Below are 17,712 nucleotides of genomic sequence, written 5' to 3'. Positions count from 1 at the left end.
TATTTATTTTTTTAATTTCCATTTAATTTTGAATAAAATTCTGATATGATGAGATGGATCAAATTTAGCATGCAGCTCCTTCAGTTCAGAAATGATTTTATTTCAAAAGAAATATTTTTTTAAAGGCAAGTAAAGTTAGTGTATAAAAGATATTTTATACTCACCACTTATTGATCTGTATGATCCGAGTTCATGGATCCAGTTCACCACCACACACCGCTGTAACGTGATCCAAGTTTTCCTCTGTTCTAAGTTTTCCAGACCCTGAACCTTGATTGGATCCACTAGTTCCGGGTGAATAGCCACACTACCCCATCCCTTTGTGTGCCATTGTTTTGAATCATAAGAGTATCGGTTGAGTGTTTTACTGGGAATCTGGGCTCTCTGTGTCTCACATCGCTCTATTGTGCAGCAAAGAGGGCAGAGTTTGAGCTGCCTATTGTGAGGGAAGTTTACTTTGTTTACTCCTTGTGAGAAAAGAGCGAATGCAGAGGTGATATGGTTGTATAGTATTATGTACGGCTCAAGAGCTTTTATTAAAAGGAAACTTTAAAATGAACCCTGGTTTTGTTTGGACCCAATCACAGAAGCAGGTGCAGAGGGTCTTGTTGACTAATTGCCTAATTGGACACAAGAACGTCGTTCAAAAGTCGTGAACATGGTGTGATAACCGGTATTAAAACCAGACTCACCACACACCATTTTGAAAGGCCTTCTTGAACACTTTGCCATACCAATTTAAAACTTGGTACAAATACATAATTAACTGGTTGCACGCATATTTCTCTGAAAAATCTGAACAAAGGGAACACAGTGGAGAGATTTTGTGTTCCTGGCCCAAATCAGAGGCCAGTCTTCTGATTGTAATCTGTTTATCTGGTTCACCAACTTAGACATGTCCATCTCCAGTAGCTTTGATAAATTGACTTTGTAATTTTATGTTGCCAAAAGCCTTTTCCGTAAAGCCTTTCTGCTAATCTATAAAGATGAAATCCTCCAAGCTCCCTGCGTCCATATAAAATCTTAAGAGGACTGGGGTAGAGGTAATAACCAGTCCCTTGTTCAATACTTCTGGTAGTTGTAGGTTTGGACTTAGTTTAAGTTTTAAATTTTACACAATTGCTAATGTTTGGCCGTGACGTATGGAATGTGAAAGGTCAACGCTATGATACTGACCGGAAATCGCCTGTGCTGTAAAAAAAAACAAACAAACAAAAAAACATTCTCCACTAGAGAGAAGAGCCGACCCCATTAAGGCGGCTGTTAATGCTAATTCAATATTTGGAAGCGCGACCAACACGGACTGAACGGCTTCGTTCTCGTCCATCGCTGTCTTTGCTAAAACTACAAGCAGACTACAATTATAAATCAGCGCAGAAAATTGACATCATCGTTCACAACTTATCTGCCCGCTGTTTGAACACCGGTTGAGTTGGAGGAATGGGAGGAAGCCCAGACTGAGCTGTGAAGCGAGATTAGCATCAAGTGGAATTGCGTAAAAAAAATAAAAAAATTGCCAGGTTAGTGATATCTATCCCACAAAGCTTTGAGTTTTATATATATATATATATATATATATATATATATATATATATATATATATATATATATATATATATAAATAATAATAAACTCGCAGCTTCTAAAATTGCTGATGTTGAACAGCACAGTCCTGTGCATATAATCTGCTTTAAGGTCTTATTGAGGTAACAGGTAACAGGTGTTGCGTCGATTCGCGTTTCCCCTTCAGATACTGTTTCCGTATGCGCGTAACACCTGTTACCATGTCACACATGATGTCTTGTTTGCTGGTCCTGTTGGTTGAACCGTATTCATGTCTATGGGTTGAACAAACCATACGTCATTACTACATGATGACTCTCTTAGGGCATAATAGAGGCAGGCTGGCTTTTACCTTTTCCCAATCTCCTCTTTGGTGTTTTCACAAAACAGATGGAGAGGAAAAATGACATCTTAATCACACCGTCAAGTGTTTTGTGAAATAGATTTGTTGAAGGAAAGCCACTGGTATTTGCTTTTGCAGTTTGTCACGCCCATGAAGGGGACACAGCAAACATGACGACAGTGGAAGAAGATACTCGGACTTAAACAAAACCTTCAGACTTGCATGCAAAATCCTAAACTAACACTGGACAAAACTATGAACACACCATCCTCATGGTGGCGGCAGCATCATGCTGTGGGGACGCTGTTCGGAAAACGATCGAAATTGAAAACGTTTACAGGCTGGTGAATAAGCGAAAGTGGGGTGGAGGTTCACCTTCAGGGCAGTGGCCCCAAATACTCAGCAAAAATGGAACGGTCTAGATCAGAGGATGTTCATGTGTCAGAACGGTCCAGTCAAAGTCCAGAATTAAACCTGATTAAGAATCTGTGGCAAGGCTGAGAACTGATCTTCAAAGATGATCTCCATCAAATTCAGTTTTATAGTTTGTACGCAAAATAAACCTGGAACAAACCTCTCCTCTAAATCCACACAGAGCTTCGCTAAAGTATGTAAAAGTGTAGCACAGCACCTTAAACTCACCCACAGTAAAACACAGTGGGGGCAGCATCATGCCGTGGGATTGTGTTGATCTATTCACAGAAACAGTCCATTAAAATGTACATTAAATTGAGCTACAGTGACCGTAAATGAACACCACAGTTTTTCCTTTCACTTCACACGTACGCTCTACTTTACGCCGCCTGTCACAAAACATTTCTGTGAAGTGTACGGTGACTGGGGATTGTTATGTGATTGTGAAAAAGTTTCAGGGCTTAAAATACTTTTGCAAGGCCTTGTACCTGCAGTGTTGCATGCTTAATGTTGTGTGTGCATTTTTCCTTTATCTGTCTTTTCATTTAGGGCTTGTAAGATCTGTTAAGTAAGCATTAAAGTCAACGCATTGAGCAACTAATCCAACGGCCCAGCCTCCTCCCTACCAGAGTTCAGGCGCTGTGTTGAAACGATATTTCTCTGTGTGAGCACTTCTGACTCAATCTCAGTTTCCTATGCACACACACACACTTACAAGTTCCCTACTGTGTGAGTAAGTGCATATGTGTGTGTGTGTGTGTGTCTGTGTGTGCACGGGCGGGGGACTTTATCTGAATGTATGCATGCATGTCTGCGTGTGTGAGTGTGTGTCTGCGTGTGTGTGTGTGTGTGTTGTTACTCTAAACAGGGATCCAGCTTCCTCACTTCTCTCTTCTGTCCTCACTCTGGTGTCTGGCTGGCTGTTCTCGCCGCGGCTGTAACCGTTCAGCACATCGTCTTTGCTGCCTCCGCGGTCTCCATGACAACAGGCTGTCACGAAGGCGTCAAAAAGTCACCTGAGCACCTGAGATCAGGAAGAAGGAAGCACCTGGTCCCACCCTCGCCCCGGCTCTCTTAAGTAATCCAGGTAGGCAGACGCACACATTGGGGAGACGCACTGTTACACAATGTTGAACGAGAGATGAAGGCTGCTCTTTTCAGGAGTGTGTTGAAACAGAGATACATGATCAAACAAGTACCTTCGGGGAAAAGAAAGGGAGTAAAAAGAGGCTGCAGTGTGAGCGAGGACAACAAGAAGCTCCGAGCTGTGTCACTGTTTTACTTTCAGTTCAGCTGTGAAGGAAGCAGCAGAACTCTCCAAAGGCTGGAGTGTGTTGGTGTTAGACACATTGAGCTTCAAGTTTCCCTGCAAGTCATCTTCACGCTGACAGTAAAACACAAGGAACGGGATTGGGTGTCTGAGAGGAGCTGTTATTACATAAAGTTGTCATTATGGTGGGATCCACTTTGCTGACGTCAAAGAGCGAAGACAGTCGCCCCAAAGACGGCGAGTCATCATGACCTTACGAGGCGGCAGAGGGTGATCAGTGGTAATAAGCAGGTGGCGGATGAGAGCAATCATGTGGGTAAAGGTTTGGGATGAGGTGTGAAGGAAACCCCTTCTGGAGGAATGCTGCTCAGGCTGTTAGGACACGCACACGCGCGCGCACACACACACACACACATTCAGGCAGGTTGAACAGGGGCACAAGAGGATAGCATTTCCCCTCCGGAATGACACAAGGGAGGAGGTGTGCCGGGAGTTTGGGCAGTTCTGATTCTGGTTTGGTGAGTTTCAGGGGCAGGTAGTGTGTACACTTTACACACAGCAGCAGAGGCACAAGGCAGGAAGATTTCTAGTGAAACGAAAGCAGCGGAAAGGGAGAACTGAACACCTCAAAGAGTTTTGGATCCAGAAGCATCAAGGCTTGAGTTGAGCGTCATGCAGCCCTGACTGGAGCGCTGCGTCGGTCATGGTTTGCTGTGAAGGAAGATAGACTGTGGTGTCTCATAGGATCAAGAAGGTATTCACCGGGATGATTAGTGTGTCTGCGTGTGTGTATGCGTGTGTGTATGCGTGTGTGCTCTGAACTTTTTCATTTCTTCTACCTCCCTTTGGTCTTTCCCCCCTTCCAAGCTCTGAGGAATGCAGGGCTTATGTCAGTGAGAGTCAGGTACAGACTCACTAATTACCACTGCCCTTCCTCCCTCCATCCATCCCTCCCTCCCTCCGTCTGTTCTCTCTTTCTTCACCGTCACCTCCTGCTCTCTCCTCCACTTTAAGACCTTGCGAGCTCCCCCCTCTGTTCTCCTGTCTCCTGCTGTTGCGTCTACACGTGTTGTCGTGACTGGAGCAGAGAGGAGAGGACAAACAGAGAGGATCTGAGTCAGGATCTGAAAAAACACCAAAAGGAGAAGAGAAACTCTGACTTGTCCTCTCTGGCTGTGTGAGTGTTTGGAGTTAGTCGCCTGAGATTTGTTCTCACTGTGCTTTTTGTGGGGGCCCCGTCACTGAAGACAGGAGTCCGCTTGACAACCAGCACGAGGCGAGCGGCGAACCTGACGGACAGCGCAGAGGAGGAGGCGAAGAGAAAGAAAGAGAAGATGAGAAAGTGACGAGTTGGATCGTTGCTTTTTGCGTGGTGGACGAAGAACCGACGGCGACGCAGCGACTACACGTCCCATCATCCCACAGGTTGGCTGGAAACTCATCACACGAGTTCTCTGCACTTCTTCTGCTTCTGCTTCTTCTTCTCCTTCGTTTTTCACTCTTGATCCCTAACAGATACACTGTGAGGACATTGTGTGTTTTCTCACCTGGATGGCTCGTACTATACACACACTAACACACACACAGTGGGTATCTGGAAGGACATTTTTTCAGCTGGTCAAGTGATCACACTGACCCAGCTGACTGCTGTAACCTTCACGGCAAGGTTACGGGACGAGGTCTGGATGTTTATTTGTGTGTGTGTGTGAGTGTGTGTATGGTTGTGTGCTTTTAACTAATGTCTTGTCTTGCCATTTTATGTGTGTGTGTGTGTGTGTGTGTGCGGGGCTGTGTGTGTGTGTGTGTTTGAAAAACTGGTCGAGCAGGGCGCCAGTCAGCCTTGGGTGTCCTGTTGTTGTACAAACGAGATTTAGTTGCGTGTGTGTGTGTGTGTGTGTGCGTGCGTGCGCATACACTGAGCCTGCAGTGTGTCTGTTTAGGACGGCTCATATCCAGCTGATATTTTCAAGAACAGATGTCCTGTGCTCCTCCATACGATGATGTGCACTTTGAATTTAGATTTGAAGGAGATGTACCTTTGACAAAATCTGCCGGCTTCTTAAATAATATCTTTAACACCGTGGTCTGTTTTAACCATGTAATTTAAACTCTGATGCGGCTTTTAATCCAACTGAAGATTACACAACTTGTAAGACACAAAGCAAAACTGAGACTGAAACACACACACACACACACACACAAAAAACTGGTAGTGAAACTCAAAGTAATACATGACAAGTTCTTTAAAATTATTTGCACAATACTGGACTGATTTAATTCAGATCAGTAATTCGCAAAACAATCCAGAAATGTATTCAGATTCAGATGTAGCTCCACACAGTCCAATTTATGGTTCTGTCTGTCAGTGGCTCTGTTTATGAGAGACATAGTTAAAAACAAAAAGACTGAACCAGAGTTATAGCTAAGAAAAACTAAGAGATAATGTAAAAGTAATAGCAGTTTTAGTTCCACCACCAGCTCTATCCAGAAATGGGTCCCAGCTAAATACTGAAGCACTGGGCCATGCGTTCTTTCTATGGGAAAGAAATACAAAGAGACGAACCCAGATAAGGGAAATAACTACTACACAGATGTCTCTGTCTGGGAAAGAGACATTTCTGAACACAGAAGCACCGAGTGGATTTCCCTCCATGTAAAATAAAATCAAAGAGCGTTCACAAAGATGATGGCAGTGATAACGACGTCAGTGATGCGTCTAACATGGAGCTAAACACAGAAAGGTGCTTTCCATAGATGATGAGGCAAAACGAGTAACTAAGTTAGAGGCAGTAATATTTCTATTAATAGCCATTTCTGAAAAAAACAAACAAACAAACAAACAGGGAGATACTGGTTAAGCACAGACATACTTCATTATCAGCTTTCATAACATTCCATAACGTGAGGACAGGGAGGACTCATATATGTAAAACACAATGGCTGCTAAAGTCCTTGCCTTACATGAGTTTGTAGGACGAAGTTCGTGGAACATAATAGAGACAGTCGACCTTGGCTCACAGAGAATAAAACCTGAGAGTGTAAATTAGGTGTCCTCCTGAGATACCATCCTGTAGTTTTTGTGTAGACGCCTCCCTACCTGGACTGAACTCGGACAACCTTATCATAAAATATTCTACATGTAGGTGCAGGTACGTTTGATTCACATTCAAGAATGACTCAATCGATGCTTATAAACTGAGATCGTTTTCTTTACGACGACTTTCAAAGATGATGATTCATGTATCAGTTTTTAAACAATAACTTTGAACCAGTTCTTCTTCTTCTTTTTTTTTGTTTTACTGAGTTTGTGTGTTACATGTCTTTGCTGTTTTATGAGGCAGCTCATTTGAAATGTATTTTTCTATTTCAAAAGCTGTCTCCGCAGCTCCTCAAGAGCCTCAGAGGTTTTCACGAAATACATTGTGACATTACCTCACCCACATTATGACACACTTTAGAAAGTACAACTATTCTACTGTTTTGAAGGGCTGACATTCTTTCGTTCTCCAAAGCCTGAACGAGGCTGAGGAGTATTTACTGTAAATGTTTTCACTGGTTTCTGAAAGGTGTGTGTCTGGTCAGACCTGATGAGGTGGTGACACGTGGTTTCTTTGCACTACCTCATGCCAGATCAAAACTAAAAATAGAAACATGGAAAACGGCAGACTTGTGACACTTTTTTTTGTCAAACGATTCTGTCTTCATGTCACCTTGTCAATAAAGCCACGGCGAATTGTGCAAGTATAGATGTTTTCAAAAAACTTAAAAAAAAAAAAAGAGAAAAAAGTCATTAAAGATTGAATCTATATTTGAGCTGTTTTGTCCCAGTATGACTTTACTGGTAAATCGTGTTTGGGCCGTTATTGGTTGAAAAACTGTCAGGAAGACGAGACCAGTGACTGAAGCAGATTCAAACAGGAAGAAAATGTGACATTTCTTTTGTTTTTTTTGAAGCGCGACTTAGAATATTGTTTAGCAAACCTCAAACATAAGGAAGAGAAACAGCTTAGACGGCATGAATTAGAGGCGAACAGACACGTAGTATACAATCATGCCACATGATCATCTCAAGCTGAATATGAGGAAGCACAGATTTAGTGCGCTGCGCATGCGACAAAGCCAAATCCAGAAACTCGGGGCCAGAAATCCAGAGCTGCGCCGTGCACAGAAACTCATGCAGCTCAGGCGGAGAAGGGGACCTGTTAGCACTATTGTGCTGTTTATGAAACACCTGTAACCAGATCTCATCTCCTCTCCCTCTCTTTCTCTCTCCTTCTCTCCGATTCTTTCTGTTTGTCACAAACACACACATACCTGAAGAGCACAATGGCCACATTCTTCCCCTCCGTCTACCCCTCCCACCTTCCTCTTTAGCTCCCATCTGACCGGGCCAAACACAGAGTGGCAGCAAGACGAAAAGGAAGTAAAACAGGTCAAAATTACTGTTGCGTGATGTGTTACGAAAAGGCATAATATTTAAAGTGTGCACATTTGCAACAGGAAATATATGAGACTATGAGGAATTTAAAGCTTCCTTTTGAAGAAATAAAAGACAAAACAAGTATTAGGACAAATTAAAAAAATATTATTTTAAAGAGGTAAATACATATACAGCTCTGGAAAAATGTAAGAGACCTCTTCACTGAATCCCATTGAAAACCTCATGGTTACTCCACCAAATATTAATTTCTGAAACATTAGTATTGTTGTTTCTAAATGAATATGAACTTGTTTTCTTTGGGTCATTTGAAGTCTGAAAGTGCTGCATATTTTTTGTTTGACCATTTCTCATTTTCTGCAAATAAATGCTAAATATGTCTGTAGTTTATATAATAAAAAAAAAAATTATGTTCATTTTACTCAAACGTATACCTATGAAAAGTAAAATCAGAGAAACTGATAATTTTAAGTGTTATTTTATTTTTAACATTTTTCCAGAGCTGTATTTGTTCCCTTCCTACTGACCTTGAAGAAGAGTGTGTTATTATTCCTACGTTTTGTTCAGCAGGACACGATTATGTGGTTCCTTAGTATAAAGTTCATTTTTACAGATAACAAAATAATTTTATACCAAACTGTATAGTTTTAAGAAAAACAAACTGAAGAGAAAATTTGTTTTTAATTATTTGTGAATCAATAATTTTAGTAAGAACAATAAATAGCGGTCTCGCATGTCAAATGCTCTGTTGACACCCTTCCTCGTCCGTCTGCTCACTTAAAATTCTTTGCAAAACATCATTTCAAATGTACCCAGAAACTGGATCTGTCATCTTGATACAGCAAACATCCTGTTGAAGTTTACACTGCAAACACCAGTCATGGGTTACAGATTCGCAGTACTCATTAAGACTAATAATAATAATAATAATAATAATAATAATAATAATAATAATAATAATGATAAAAAAAACTTATTTAAATGAGGCATTGGTTTCCATTTTTGATTTGTGTTCAGATTTGTACTTTGCTATGTTTGCATTTCTGCTGGCATACACCGTTTTTATGAAGGAGGTTTTCCTAAAAAGGTTCCTCATGATGTTACGTTGATATGATGATATATCGTTTATTCGTCTGGAGGGAACGGAGAGTAGAAATCTAGTCGACTTGAAAGCAATCAACACTTTACTAAAACCAGTTTCAACTCTCTGCCGCTCCACTAAGATGAGACATTGTGTAACTTAATGTCCGTCTGTGAATGTGGCGGCCCGATTGAGTGTGTAAACAGGTGACATCCACTCTCTGCCAAGGCTGGATCAACACTCCCCGTCCCCTGTTTTTCCTCAGTCCCCTTTCCGCTGTTCAACCTTCAACCCCTGCGTAACCCCGGCGCCCCCCGGTGCGGTGACACCAGTGAACTCTCTATCCTCTCCTCTCGTCCTACACCCCTTCTTTCCTCCCTCCTCGCTCCTCCAGCCTGCTCAAGCCCTAATGCTCTTATTATGCTTCATTTCACTGTAAGTCACCTCTGCAGGAGAAAATGAGCGAACCAGAAAACAGGACCTTCTTTACGTACCCATGCATATAGGCCGACGCTGCTCTGTGGCAGCTGTTGCTAATATCTCCAATTATTTCCTTTTTTTAAAATTAACTCTAAAGTAAGTCAGGCGATACAAAATCTATTTTTGCCCAAGGACATTGACGTTTACCCATTAAAAACTTCATAGATCTTTCTATGGCAGGTTAAAGACACTCAATGTTGGCATTGATATGCTAATTTTATGGCTTTTAATTTTCAACGAACGACTTCAGGTATTATTTTTTTTAAAGAATGCCGTGAAAAGGTTTACATTTATGTTGCTTTTTCTGAACTCCAGACATGGTTAAAATAATTCATACAACTCAAATATACTTACACCCAGATTAATACTCTGTTAGCAGTTCCATAGCAAACAGGGGGAAAAACACACTTCTTATAGCCATCGATAGACTTCTGACATAATTCTAGATGGTCATTTCACTGATGTTCTTATCAGAATTGGTAGAGTTCATTTTAACTGGTTGGTCTTCAAAAACGGTCAACAAATTCCCAACATGAGTCCAGACTAGATCCTGTTTTGTTTCTGCTGGGGGATTATTATCCTGTTAGCGCACTTAGCCGTCGACAAGATTCATGTCACGACTGTGGTCTAGGTGTGGACCCCAAAGTGCAGCAGGCTGGAGACGTAATGTGGAGTTTTAATATGAAAATTTAATATGAAAAAATGAAGAAGAAAACTTCCAAATGTGAACAATCCAACGGAGCTCAAACAATAAATAAAAAAAAAAAATCAAAACAGGAGGCTTGAGTGGATCATAGAGGAACAGGTGGTAAACAACAGAGAAAACAAAAACAAAGTGACGAGCAAAGTGATGAGACAGACTGGCGAGTCGTGACTGAGATAGAGGAGCTTAAATACTGGGAGGCAGCAAATTTGCAAACAATTTGCTCCAGGTGGATTGCAGGTGTGAGTAGTTGGCACAGGAGCTGGCTGAGGCGCAGGGAGAAGGTGGCACAGGGAAGCAAAGGAGATATACTGGAGAATAAGGAGCTGAAAATACTTCTCATACTAGAGAAACAATAAGACCACAGAAAACCTGATAAGCTAGAAGAGAAAAAAGTAATCTTTCCATTTTACCAATGCGTTTCCTCGTACTGGAACTCATGTCAGTGTTTTGAAGGAAGTTAGTCAGAAGTACTGATCTGAATCTGAAGAGGAATCCATGGAGGAAGATTAGGGTGATGGCAGGGAGGTCTTCCCACCTCTACAACTTGGAGCTCATCACCAAAGATAAACCCTCAAAAGTATTAATGCTTATAAGAAGTGTTTGATGTCAATGGAGATTTTTCCATTGATTACTCAGAAGTGTTGTTTATTTATTTTTTTAAATATAGAAAACATATTAATACTGTTTTCCCCCAAAATATGTTATTTTGTTGTATCATCTATTGAGAGAAGAGAGAAGCTTGTTGGTTCAGCGCTAATAATTTTTAATGAGCGCCTCGGCGGGGTGTGAATAACTTTGAGCTCGCCTGTATGTAAACCTCTGACCAGCGCTGTGCACACATCCTCAGATTTCTGCTGGCTGCTCTCAGAGACACTCTCCTATGCATACCTGTTGCTCCACACAATAGCCCAGTTGTCCAGACAGCTGGCCGTGTCAAGGTGTGTGATTTGATTCTGGTTTGGAAGAGTAGTAAATACGGATGGGATGTGTGTGTGTGCGTGTGTGTGTGTGTGGGTGTGTGTGTGTGTGTGTGTGTGTGTGTGTGGGTGTGTGTGTGTGTGTGTGTGTGTGCGTGTGCGTGTGCGTGTGTGTGTGCGTGTGTGTGTGTCTATGTGCTCGAAAGCAAGCGGCTCCAAGGGAAAGAAACTTCACACTGTACGACTCTGCCTTTCATGACAGGGTTTCACCCACAAGCACACATGTTGCCTCCCTGGGCTGTGCCAGAATGGAATGTCCCATATGGTGTATCAGACTATGAACCCGTTCACAAAACTGATACAGAGTAGTCGCACGGAGGCCGCTCTTGCACACACAAAAGCACACTCATCTTACGCGCAGACGCTCTGGTTCGTCGTTTTCTCTCTCGTCAGTCTCTTCCATGTTTCTCCTCTGACCCGTTCCCACACTCCTGTCTTTTGTTGGGTTAGCGGCGTCAGTGTGCAGGCAGGGCGACGGCTTTGGTTTCTCAGGATGATTTCATTTTATTTCGGGCCTTGAAACACCTGACTGTAAGGTTTGCGTGACATCGTTTAGCAGGTCTGCCTTTGTGCGTCCCTGTTTGGGGGCGTTAGCCTGAGTTCACAGCCGCTGAATTCTAGCAGCTTTTCATTCAGCTCTTATCGGCCGGCTATGCTTTCCCCTTCTCACCTTACTGGATGTGGGTGTGAGAGGCTTTTAGGTGAGCGGTGTTGGGGAACATTTTGTCTTTCCAAGTAGCAGGGGACGGCAAAGACCGTCGGTTTGCTAAAAGATGAAACCCTTGTACATTAAAGCACAAGTGCATGAATATTGAAGAATATTCTGTAATGTAAGGAACACAAATGTGGTACGATAAACTGTTAGGAGTTAAATTAATTGTTTGTCAGAGTAAAAGAGAATGTGGGAGTCTATTTGCAATTTCCTAGGAAATTAGGCATTCAAGGGTGTGTTGTGGAAAAAAAAATAGAAATCCTATTGCTCATGTTTGCAAAATAATGTAATAGTCGTTCCATGAACTGTACAAAAAATGCGTTTGAGGAAAAGTAAATATTGTGACTCATTTAGGTGAGTTTCTAAGCAAGTCCGGCTGTTTCATGGTAAGCTATAATTTCATTTCGTTTTCCATTTTTATTGCTAACTTTTCCCACTAAATCTGATTATCCTGACAAGCTTTTTCTGTGCAGATGAAACCTAAACTATCCAAGCGAGTTATCTACAGAAACCAGGAAAGCGTCCCTGAAAAGATGCTGCTCAGCTTCACACATTTTTACACTCCAGGCTACACTTCCACCGACAAATCTTTACAACTATTGTGCTATGATGAACTTGAGGCCTCGGACAACCTATTTCAGTTCACAGTGTAACGTTTCCACAACCAGATTCTATTGTCGCCTCATCTTTTCATTCGGTGACTTGTGACTGCCTCCAGGGTTACATCCTGAACAGATCGCCAGTTCAGCACAAGCCAGCAAAGTGACACTCGCTGCGGCTGATTGGCTTGACTTGTATATTTTTGGACTGTGGGAGTAAGCAAGATAAAATTTTATAAGACTGGGCTTGGTCTGCATGTCGCAGAATCATAGTTGAATTTGAACAAACAACGGTAGTAATTAAATCTGATTGTGCTGTAATCTGCAAAACACTGTGATCTACAGTGTTTTACAAAAGTATTTACAGCCTTTAAACTTTCTCACAGTTTGTTGTGTTACATTACGTCCACAAACTTCACTGTATTTAATTGGGATTTAATTGGGAAAAAAATCGTGAAACATTTTTTGTTGGTTCTTTTTTGTGTGTGTTTGTTTTCAGTCCCTCCAGGTCAAATGATACTTTATAGAACCACCTTTCAGTGCAATTACAGTGGCAGATCTTTAGGTTTATTTCTATTCCAGCTTTTCTCATCTAGAAACTAAATCTTTGCCCTTTTCCTTTGCAAAGTGACTCAAATTCAGTCAGCCTGATGAGAGTGTCAGTAAACAGATATTTTAAAGTTTCAGTAAATGGGCTAAACATCTGCAGACTAGACTATCAGAGTATTTTTGCAATACGGCCACACCCATATTTCAATTAGTTTGGGGATAAGTGCTTTGCCTTCTTTCAAGGAAGAAGTTGGAACTGAACTCAAAACAGCTTTTTCCACTAAGCCACAGCCACTCCACAGAGAAATGAATTAGCACATTAGCAAGCTTTCTATTCCGATCGACCTCCAGAGTTTTACTGTGTCATTTCAAGCACATCGACACAGTACGATGCTGCCACCGCCATATGTTACTGTAGGGATTAGGATATGTTTAAAATACTTGAAAATGTCACTGCGTACAACAAAAAGAAGGTTTTGTTTTTTACTTTTTCTTGTGTTCGGTTGGAACCGAGATGGGTGTGTCTCTGTTTTATTTTTGTCATCTTCTCATTTTTGCCACAAAATGAAAAAAAAAATGCAAGGAACAATTTGCATGTTCTGAAATTGCAGTAATACAAAACACAAACAGTGAAAACAAGCGCCTGTCTACACATTTATTTACTCATTTTCACATATTGAAGTTTTAGCTAAATTTAGCCCCCTTTACTTTGTGAGGCCTCCATTTGTCACATGATAACTGGGATTATCTCCCGGTACAGGGAGTTAGGACAGTCATCCACGTTGACGTTAAGGTGGTTAGTGGCTATTGGGGAGAAAATAAGCAGCTGCGCTGCGGCTTACATGTCATCAGCATGACAGCTTTTTGTTGTCCTCAAGCTTTTGAGCTGCTTCAGTGATTTTCCTCCCTATCTCTGCGGCCCTGCCTTCCTCCTTCCTTTTCTCCTTGACCTTGGCAGTGATTGTAGCACAGAAACGCACACGCTGTGCCTTGTCCTCTGCTGGTTAGCGACAGGCCACATGACTGCATGTAGAGCAAGCGTCAGCTGACCGACTTCTAGGCAAAAGGGGAAACGTCTTTCATCAGAGTGAAGGAAGGGGGGGGGGGGGAGAGATCTCATTGTCTTGTATTTCTGTGTGTGTGTGTGTGTGTGTGCGGCAGGATGGCAGAGAGGTCTCGTTTTTGTGCTGAGTCATTTTGGTAATCAGAGGAGCAACTCTGGAATTGGCTGACAGGAGTTGTGGGATTTCACGTTGCCGGTTTTGCTGAGAAAGTGCTAAAAAAGAGCAGAGCGGAAGATTTTCTGTCAGTTCAAAGTTTTACTAAGAATGATCGCTGTAAGTGATATGTTTGAACACTTTGTTCGAACACAGCTGGCAATCTAGCAGAAGCTTTTCTGCATCCTGTTCCCCCCTCCTCTCTCATACTAACTCACAGTTTTAGTCACGGACAAATTATTTCCAACATATTTTACGTCCGTCGCATGTGAAGCACGTCAGAAGGCTGTTCGAACGGCGTCACAATGAGACGCAGAACCTCTGATGCTCACGTATAAGACATCGCTGAGTTTAATGAATGTTGGATCATTTTTGTCTCGGAAGAAATTTTTGACATTTTGTCCAGCTGTGGCCTTCTAGCTGATCTCACGTGCCCTGCAGGCCTAACACACTCTTTTCATTTAATTTCTGTTTATATTTTCAGTAACTATAACGTTTACAGACAATATAGAGGAGTCCCCCCCCCCCACCTGTCACATTGTTTCAGTTACTGTCTCTTTATTTTGGGTTGAAGTTTACTTATCTAATGATGGTGCTGTGGTTGACTAGCCCTGCCTTAAATTAAATAGCTAATGTGTTGTGATGTGGACTAATTTAGATTTCGTTGAACACAGATCACATATTTTCAGATAGAATCATGAGCGTGTCAGTGTTCGTGAGTTTTTGTTTTATTCTGCAATCCACACAGGCCTGAATTTCTGGATTTTTCTCTCTCAAGTTTTTAGCAGTGTCAGATTTTCAGGACAGAGCCTTGGAAAATGTTAAAGTAGTCGAGTGATCGGTATGTTTCACAAATTACAAACAAGAGAAGGACAATTCAGGAGAGCTGAGGGAATATTTCACAATTTTTTTTTCACCTAAATTAATTTAGATTAGTTGATTTAAAAATCTATAGATAACCTATAATTAGGTTATCTACAAGATAACCTAATTATCCAAAAGGCTCTCTAAATCTGGATGGGCAAAGTGCTAAACGTAGGCACAGAAGAAAAAAAAATAAATCAAGGATCAAACACATTACCATACTTAAATATCAAATCTATAGCAAAACATTTGGATTTTTTTTATTTTTTATTAAAATTTACTTGTAGAAAATGAAAATAGTTTGGAAGCCAAAACACTTTTCCAGTCTCAGTGCTCATTTTTCTCTACTTATCCAGAGTTTGAACATATCAAAAGGAAATTCCATATTTTCTGAGATGTCGTATGACCTGATGTGTTGGTCTGTTTGCTTTGCACCGGAAACACGTTTTCTATTGCTGTCAGTTGATAATTAGCGTCCCCATTCTTGCTGCTGACAATAGGGAGATATTTTACATGCTTTATGAGGGAGTGCACTCTAACTTACCCCACATCAGAATTTAGACGATTCTCTTTCGTCTTATTGGTTGGGAGGTGGCAGGAGGCGGGATCATGTTCCCTTCATGCAAGAGTTGGCATTTAAAATAATTTTCTTTAATCATGGGAGAGTCAGCAGTAAGGAAATGTGGTTGCGTGACTGTAACAAATGTTAGGGTCAGCCTGCCCTAACAGGAGTCAGCACAATTATCACTACGTTGAATCAATTATCTTTTGATTTATGTAAAATGTTTAATTGTCTGCATAATTAATCAGAATACTCAACAATCAAGACAGATAAACAGTTGCATGAGTACCTGGATATGAAGTAGTTTGGTTATACAAAGTGGAAGGAAGTGGAGAACTGAAGCCATATTATGTATGTAAATAATCATTTAGTTTTAGTTGTGTTCTACCAATTCACATCACAGTTAAAGTGCTCTTCATTCTTATTCTTGCTGTCCACCAAGATTTTGACACTGAATTGACTCAGTCTTCTACAGAGCAGTTGAAGTTTCTATTTTTTGCTAAATATGCATTTAAAACACTCTGTGGGTCTGATGGAGCATTCTGATCCGAAGCATTTGTAACCACTTGAAGTCCATCTGAGCCGTGTTTCACAAGCATACAGAAACCGTGCTGCTATTAAAGAATATTTTCTTGTTTTTGTGATCCGTGAGGAGTTTTGATGGTAAACAAGAGGCTGCCACCAGCGTCGGCCTCGGCTCTGTTTGTGTACATTTTTTCATGGTTCATAGGAGACCTGCAGGGCCAGTTTCTCTACGGCTCTGTTAACATGGAGATGATGGCTTTATATCTGCCCCAATGTTATGTTGAAATCAGCATTTTCCTGATTTACATCACACAAAGGCACCATTTCTGAATGCTTTACGTTTTTACCAAATGTCTCGCTTTTCTAATTTTCTTACTTTGAAACTGGAATCTTTTCTTTAGATCAGAAACTCTAAATCCAAGTCGATGTCTAGAACAGCTTCTGTTCTGAAACTTTTAGGTGCATCCCGCCTCCAACACACCTGGATTAAAAGGCACACTTGCCTCATCAGTGTGTCATTCAGCTATGCAGACGGCTGGTAATGAGTTGCAGGGCAGCAGCTCACCAGGATTAGACCTGCTGGGCATGACGATCTGGAACCTAAAGCCTTGTGATTCTGACTAGTTTTCTGCTGGCACACTGACAGCCAAGGTATTTATTCATAAAATCAAAACTGCCCTAATGCGCACATTTGCTCAAATATCAGCTCAGATATATAAAAAGTTTGCAACCAAGCCATGTTTTACTTTATCGTACCAGGTTTTACAATAAGAGTTAGTTAGCACTTTTATTACATGGCAGTCAAGGGTAAGGTCTAACACCTGTTAAGTGATGGCTGAAAAAATTATAACGCTTTTACACAGTTTGCAAACATTTAGACTGCTGAAGGAAATGCAATAAAAATTACACTGATAGCATAGCAACTCTTCATACTTAGGATATTTACTCACTGCTTTGCTCACCTTTAGACCTTTCAAACGTTGACCACTGGGATGGGCTACAGTCAGATAAAAAAAAAAAAAAGAAAAATTACTTGCATATTGTTAAGTAGAAATATAAACAAGAAAGAAAGAGAATATAAACACAAAAGTTCATCTCTTGAAGTAAATGTTACATGCTGCCTTCCATTAATCACGTTTTCCAGCATGGATGTTGTTGCAAAAAGATTAGGCTGAACCTGAAACCATGTAGACAAACTGTGGCGTGATCATTTGACTATTTTGGTTTCCAGCTCATTTTACACCAAAAATGTGTAAAGAAAGTTCAACCTTTTTTAACTGCTGAGGTTTTAGGTTTACAGGTAGTTTTCCATTTTGGATTTATATTTATTTAATAAAATGGTAAAGTAGCGAAACGGTGTTCAACACTGCGGGGTAGATTTTAGTCATAACTTGTTAGAGGCCGGATTATTT

General features: G+C 41.1%; 1 protein-coding gene across 8 annotated transcripts in view; it reads left to right on the top strand.

The window, feature by feature from the left end:
• Positions 1–3,062: 3,062 nt before the first annotated feature.
• The window catches only part of rbm47 (RNA binding motif protein 47), a 43,214-nt gene continuing 28,564 nt past the window's right edge, over positions 3,063–17,712 (top strand). For 2 of the 8 annotated variants that reach the window (XM_008413280.3, XM_008413247.3), the window contains exons 1-2: positions 3,761–4,344; positions 4,838–5,015. The gene's annotated coding sequence lies outside the window, so the exon portion shown is untranslated. Of the gene's footprint in view, positions 3,408–3,760; positions 4,345–4,837; positions 5,016–17,712 lie in introns of those variants that run through there. The other 6 variants (XM_008413296.3, XM_081608426.1, XM_081608449.1 and 3 more) reach the window with 4 other exon arrangements.

Source organism: Poecilia reticulata, chromosome 1, assembly GCF_904066995.2.
Source record: "Poecilia reticulata chromosome 1, P_reticulata-male-v2, whole genome shotgun sequence".
NCBI classification, from domain to species: Eukaryota; Metazoa; Chordata; class Actinopteri; order Cyprinodontiformes; family Poeciliidae; genus Poecilia; species Poecilia reticulata.
Note: the sequence above shows the minus strand (reverse complement) of the source record. Positions and strands in the feature narration are given on the sequence as shown.